Below are 7500 nucleotides of genomic sequence, written 5' to 3'. Positions count from 1 at the left end.
TTTTACTACCTCATCTTAGTAAGCAAAGATTCTGCACCTTTTTCGCCATGTCGATGATTGCCTGATAGCTATTATTATATGAGCATTCCATGAACGGCAAGTTGGAGGTCCAACTACCAAGAAAATCCAACATACAAATGCTTTGCATATCTTCTAAGATCTTGTTCAAACATTTTGTTTTGTCATCCATCTGTAAGTAAAAGGTTGTGCTAAACTTTATTACACCTCAAAACTTAAAACTTCGCAAAAGATGGACATGAACGAGGATCTCATTCCAATACAATAGAAATAGAATCTGATGTCTCACATTGGCTGGGAAGGAGAAAAAAACACCATTTATAAGGGTGTGGAAACCTTTCCCTAGCAGACGCGTTTTAAAGTCTTGAGGGGAAGCCCGAAAGGAAAAGCCTAAAGAGGACAAAATATGCTAGCAGTAGATCCAGAACGTTACATAGAAATCCATATAATCTAACAACTTAACTTCTACAACTTATCTAAAGGTTGTCTTTTCGATTCATTTACATACTTAAATCATAAGATTAACCATTGAAGGCCTTTAGTCATTACGTTGTACCGGTAGGTTCTAAACTCAATCCTAACTTCTTGAAATCTTAGTGCGCATTGAAGCTAAGTTGAGGCATACACAAAGTTCGAGAGAACGATGCGACACAATTATCGAAGACAAGCTTGAAGAGAGCCATGTAGGACCTCGAGCCAAAACCTCAGAAGTTAGGATCTTGAAATCCTAGTGTGCATTGAAGCTAAGTTGAGGCATACACAAAGTTCGAGAGAACGATGCGACACAATTATTGAAGACAAGCTTGAAGAGAGCCATGTAGGACCTCGAGCCAAAACCTCAAAAGTTAAGGATCTTGAAATCTTAGTGTGCATTGAAGCTAAGTTGAGGCATACACAAAGTTCGAGAGAACGATGCGACAAAATTATCGAAGACAAGCTTGAAGAGAACCATGTAGGACCTAGAGCTAAAACCTCAGAAGTTAGGATCAATTATCGAAGACAAGCTTGAAGAGAACCATGTAGGACCTAGAGCTAAAACCTCAGAAGTTAGGATCTTGAAATCTTAGTGTGCATTGAAGTTAAGTTGAGGCATACACAAAGTTCGAGAGAACGATGCGACACAATTATCGAATACAAGCTTGAAAAGAGCCATGTAGGACCTCAAGCCAAAACCTCAGAAGTTAGGATCTTTAAATCCTAGTGTGCATTGAAGCTAAGTTGAAGGACCTCAAGCCAAAACCTCAGAAGTTAGGATCTTTAAATCCTAGTGTGCATTGAAGCTAAGTTGAGGCATACACAAAGTTCGAGAGAACGATGCGACACAATTATCGAAGACAAGCTTGAAGAGAACCATGTAGGACCTAGATCCAAAACCTCAAAAGTTAGGATCTTGAAACCTTAGTGTGCATTGAAGCTAAGTTGAGGCATACACAAAGTTCGAGAGAACGATGCGACTTAATTATCGAAGACAGGCTTGAAGAGAGCCATGTAGGACCTCGAGCCAAACCTCAAAAGTTAAGGATCTTGAAATCTTAGTGTGCATTGAAGCTAAGTTGAGGCATACACAAAGTTCGAGAGAACGATGCGACTTAATTATCGAAGATAGGCTTGAATAGAGCCATGTAGGACCTCGAGCCAAAACCTTAGAAGTAAAGGATCTTGAAATCTTAGTGTGCATTGAAGCTAAGTTGAGGCATACACAAAGTTCGAGAGAACGATGTGACACAATGATCGAAGACAAGCTTGAAGAGAGCCATGTAGGACCTCGAGCCAAAATCTCAGAAGTTAAGGATCTTGAAATCTTAGTGTGCAGTGAAGCTAAGTTGAGGCATACACAAAGTTCGAGAGAACGATGCGACACAATTATCGAAGACAAGCTTGAAGAGAGCCATGTAGGACCTCGAGCCAAAACCTCAGAAGTTAGGATTTCAATATGAGTTTCGACATGCCGCTTGGGAATTAAGCAACTTGATATACAAAATATAATTTACTCCATTTTATACCAGTTGTTCATTGCTATATAAAATAATTTTTTTTTTTTGCTCAACAATGATTTTTTTAATATAACTTAATCACTGCGAAATTAAAATATCTTATGCTTAATGGACTCACTATACAACAAGTAACTGAAGTAGCCACAAGCACCGGCAATTAGGTGGTCTTACTAGTAAGTAGACATCATGTCATCACATATAACGAACGTGGAAATTAGGTGGTCTTACTTTTGTCCCGAGCATGAAAAAAGTGATAAAAAATAGAACAACGAGACCCTATAAAAAATTTCAATTTTCAAATAAATATAATTCGCTTTCGCACTTTGCCATAATTTTAATGTCAACAATAATAGAATCCAAATCTCAAACAACCAAACAAAAATAATCACTAGATACTCGAGATAGAGAGTCAACCCTTTCAAATGGTTAGGTTGGAATATAAACTAAAAATCAAATTAAAAAAAAAAGGAAAGAAAATATTGTTATAGTAAGATATATTAGATCGTTAAATAATGGATTAAAGAACGAAAAAAGATGTTTATGTAGATTTACCTATAGAAACCGATTTACGTGAAGAGAGATGTCGTCTGTAGAAGCAGATTTACGTGATGAGATGTCGTCTATAGAAGCCGATTTACATGAAGAGAGATGTTGTCAGTTTTTTAAGTAAGGTTTATATTAGATCGCCAAATAATCGATTAAAGAAAGAAAATGTCCTGTACGCAGTTACGCAGATTTACTCGTAGAAAAGAATCGATTAAAAATTGGCCAAGAATATATGTGTACAGAATTATGGAGAGAACAAAAATGACTTCACGTAGTTACATCATGCAGAAGAAGACTAACGTGAAGAGAGATGTCTTCAGTTTGTTACCATAAAATACCGCCAAAGAATTGATTAAAGAACGAAAGTGGCCTGTACACAATTACTCAGATTTACATGTAGAAACAGATTTATGTGAAGAAAGATGTCATAGGAGCAAATCAGGTAAGTCGCCTTACTATCGACATGGTTAGATTTGATGTTGTGTCAATACGTTCCCCGTGGTTTTGCACGTGCCATATATTTGATATATGTGAATTGTTTATGAAACGATATGACTATAATATGATATGCATACGTTACGGTATGTGAATGGTTAGAAATTGGAATAAAACATTATTTATAAAAATGTGGAAAACTTGGACGGTTACATTACCCAATATACAATAGCTCAACTTAGCACTTCATTGGTACAAATAGTAACTCTTTTTTTAGTCATCTTATCTTTATAATTTCTCTCATTTAAACCGTGTCTCGTTTTATTCATATACCTCCTCTTTATTCGGGTGTAACAAAAATATTTTCCACAAACAAATTTAAGAATTTATATTATGAATGCTGGATTACCACAAAGTCATTTCTTATCAATTAAAATTAGAATATTCTTAAATTTTTATATTTTAAATACTAATAATAATAAAGTTCCCTATGGAATAAGATAAAGTTGAGAAAGAACCATCCATCTTATGAATCAATGGCTGACATTTGTTTTTCCATCTTATGATTCTTATAAATAAATACTATCAAGAAAAAGAATCAAGAATAAAATGGGTGGTCGACAATGCCGGTTTATGCTTTCCCTATAAATTCTGAAGTTGGGGCAATAGTTTGGAATAAGAGTCAAGCAAGGGAGAGCTCCCAATCGTAGGCAATAAGCGTTTAGATTTTGGGTCTTCTACTCTCGGGTTTCTTCCAAATTTGAGAGCAATTCTCAACCATTTCCTTTCAAACTTGTTCCTCTAGTTTCTAAACAATATTACCCACAAGTGTTATGAAGGAATAGGGTTCGGCAAGTGCCTAGAAACCATTCCCCCAATCCAATCCGCCATTAAAGAGCTTCAAGGAAAACTCAAAATTCAAATCAGAGGATACACAAAATTCGTTGAGCAAGAACAATCTCAATAAGTTTCTGTACCTTCAAGGAATGTTTTCATTGAAGACCACGAAGAGAAATAACCTTAGAAACGATTCCAATTGAAGAAAATTCATTTCGTGTTCAAATTGTGGGTAAGTGTCAAATTCCTATCTATGACCTCTTTTCCTTCAAATAAAGGATTCCTTTAGCTTAAGAGGAAAAAAATGAGTAACTTTGATGAAGGAATCAAGAGCTGAAAAAACGTCTAAGAACAAGATACCTAAGAGATTGAAAATCGGAGGTGTCATGTAACTGTCAGACCGAGAGTGATTTCTCAAATTAAGGTCCCACACTCAAAGTTGTTCCTCGAAACCAATTTCTTAAGCTTGAGGAAAGAATAAGGAAGAAGTTCCATGAAGAAATCGAGCCTTGAAAACCCTTAGAATCGGCTACCCAATAAGAAATCATTTGTTTTTACTCCAGCGAGAAATTATATTTTGGACGAACTTTGGAAGCGAATATCTAAGGCTACGATCCACGAAAAGGTATGAAATCAATCCATAGCTCTTCCTTGTAATACCCTCTTTAAGTTTCATGAAGAACTCGAGGGGAGAAACGGCGTGATCGGAGCTGGGGAGGGCGAGTTTCAGACGGCGGCGCGAAAGATCACGCATGTCTTCTTCCCATCGGGAGGAAGAAGACGATGACATGGCCGGTTCAATTGAACCGGCCATGTCAACCAAAAACTTGACCCCTCGATTTTTCTAAAATTTAACCCTATTCTAGAATGGTTCTCAGAAAAATCTTTATGGTTCCAGAAACTAGACACAATAAGAAGTCTGTGGAAGAAAATTGAAGGTAATTCAGGTATCGGAAGATCATGAACAGAGGTCCCGAACGTCGACAACGCGGTAAATAGCCACCTTGCACTTTTTCGTTAAGAAATACTTGTAGGAATCGCTTGGATTTCCATATGAACCCTAAAACAAGTATGAATTTCGGATATATGAAAGAAAAGCTCAAAGAACCATGAGTTAAGGCCCTAAATCGATCAAAATACTCGGGAATTAGGGAACGTTAAAATAACTGACTAGATGAACTCTGCTCTAATAGCCCAAAAAAAAAAAAAATCATAAATAATGAAATAAATAAAGAAATAAAGAAATAAAAATAATTATAAAAAAAAGGAAAATGGCCTTTATGGAGTTGAGATTCATGGGAGATTTAAGTGAAGATAGATTTGAACAATAAGGTATATATTAAATCTTCGTTTTCTTTTATCCTATTCTTTTTAGTTTTTTTTAAGAAATCATAGCCAATTATAGTTAGATTTTCATTGTTTAGTTTTGAGTTAGAAACTAAATGTCAGTCATTTATACGAATTCTAGTAAATCACGTTATATTAGTAATATTAGATTAAATTTATATCCGTAGCAAATGAATAGATTAAAAATAAAATGACCAAGAAAATTTGTGAACAAAAGGAAACACCAAGATAAGGAAAGATTTGGAAATAGGGATCCACTATAAATTTGGAATACATGAGAACAAAATTAGAAGGCAACAGAGTAAATACCCATTAAAAAAAAAGGAAGATTCTGTAATTAAAACATAAACTAAATAAAAAAGCATAAACTAAATACAGAAAAAAGTAAATATAAGAGTAGACCCAAGTAATAATTTTATAGTATTCAAACTTGAAATTGATGTCATGGGCTCAAATAGGTTTACTGATTTCAAAGGACATAATCGAACTTTCATTAAGGATATATTCGTGACAACAACTTAAGTTAACCAGGTAAGCGGCCTTACTATCGGCATGGTTATATTTGATGTTCACACGTGCCTGTGGTTCTGCACGTGTCATATATACTGATATGTGTGAATTATCTGTGAATCAATATGCTTATATTATGTTTATGTTATGCTATAATATGTGAATTGTATGATAATATTTATGGTGTGATGTGTTTAATGATATGTTTGATATATGATACGAGAAGGATGCACTAAATGTAATGTAACGATAGAAGTAAGATGTATTCACGAAACATTAAGGTTAGGTTATGCCTCGAAGTGCTATGGATATGAGAGATTGATAAAATAATATGGTTAGGATATGGGTAGAAAGAACTCCCTAAGAATCTATGAACTTCTAGAACAACTTACGCTAAGATGGGTTCATATGATTACAAATGAAAGTTACAACTTATGCCCCAAGAAATTATGAACCTTAGAAACTTACAAGATTGAGGACCAAGAACAACACCACACAAGCTTCACAACTACCCAAGTAAGAAGAATGCTAGGTACCACTCAAGGACGAGGGACCAAGGTCCCCAAACTAAACAACTACCCAAGTAAGAAGAATGCTAGGTACCACTCAAGGACGAGGGACCAAGGTCCCCAAACTAAAAAACACAAGAATGCTAGGTAATACTCTAACCATGCCCAAAGTGACCTATGACCTCGCATTAAGCGGTGCTTTCTAAGGCCCAAGAATTCCTCTTCTAGGTGGGATGACCTACACCATGTTTCCTTTGCAGGATGTCATGTTTGGCCTCAAGTTTCCCTCAAGGGTGCTGATAGAAAGGGACTAACAAGACTCGATGCTACCGGTGCATGAGGTAATCTGTGCAAGAACCAATGGACTACGGTCATTCAAAATACTTTGGGACACACCAATGAGGAGGAGGTGTCGCCTACAGTTTGATGCCCGAGCATCAAGCCTATACACCTAAGCAACCAAACCACCACTCATGCGCCGTACGCTAAAACAATCTTGGACGACGATCGACTATTCACACCTACCGCAAGCGGGGGTTCAAAATCATCATTCGAAGACAATCTTGGACGACGATCGACTATTCACACCTACCGCAAGCGGGGGTTCAAAATCATCATTCGAAGCCGAGCCCAAAACGTCGTGCGCGGTCAAGCCATCAACCATCCTAAAGACAGCCCAAGTTAGGAGGCAACATCGCAACAGTCAGTGCAAAGCGAGGCTCATGTCGCACGCCCAAAGGCACTTGATACTGCCTCACCATGCAAGTTATGCCAACACGCCCCCTTCAAAACATAGGGCTGGCCCAAGGATGGCCCAATGGCGTCACCACAACGTCACACGCTCAACGAGGTTCATGTTGGACGCCCGAAGGTACCCAACTCCACCCCACCTTGCATGCTTTGTGTCGTACCAACCATCAACCATCCTCAAGTCAGCCCAAGTTAAAAGGCCACATTCCATGCTCAACAAGTCTCATGTCGCACGCCCAAAGTCATTTGACACCGCCCCACCAAGCATGTTATGCCACCACACAGCCTTCAAAACATAGGGCTAGCCTAAGGAAGGGAGGCATACCACAACAACGTCCCACACTCAACGAGGTTTATGCCGCACGCCTGAAGGCACCCAGCTCCACCCCACCTTGCATGTTTCATCATCATACCAGCAGCCATCCATAGTCCAAACACTAGAGATTCCCAGTTACAAGGCAACAATGCAACATTCCGTGCTCAACGAGGCTCATGTCGCACGCCCAAAGGCACCCGATTCCATCCAGCCGAACATGTTCTGGCACCACACGCCT

The 7500-nt window shown here is 37.8% G+C and overlaps 1 protein-coding gene across 12 annotated transcripts in view; it reads left to right on the top strand.

Moving 5' to 3' along the window:
* LOC111474393 (defensin-like protein 5) overlaps positions 1-7500 on the top strand; it is a 34642-nt gene that overhangs the window by 14502 nt on the left and 12640 nt on the right. For 3 of the 12 annotated variants that reach the window (XR_002715993.1, XR_002715994.1, XR_002715998.1), the window contains exons 1-2: positions 4242-4455; positions 4729-4821. The exons of 1 other annotated variant lie outside the window; for it this stretch is intronic. The gene's annotated coding sequence lies outside the window, so the exon portion shown is untranslated. Of the gene's footprint in view, positions 1-4229; positions 4456-4728; positions 4822-5635; positions 5709-5913; positions 6000-7500 lie in introns of those variants that run through there. 8 more of the 12 variants (XR_002715991.1, XR_002715990.1, XR_002715997.1 and 5 more) reach the window with 6 other exon arrangements.

Source organism: Cucurbita maxima, unplaced genomic scaffold (assembly GCF_002738345.1).
Source record: "Cucurbita maxima cultivar Rimu unplaced genomic scaffold, Cmax_1.0 Cma_Scf00345, whole genome shotgun sequence".
NCBI lineage: Eukaryota > Viridiplantae > Streptophyta > Magnoliopsida > Cucurbitales > Cucurbitaceae > Cucurbita > Cucurbita maxima.
The sequence above is the reverse complement of the archived record's forward strand: the minus strand, read 5'-3'. Positions and strand labels throughout refer to the sequence as shown.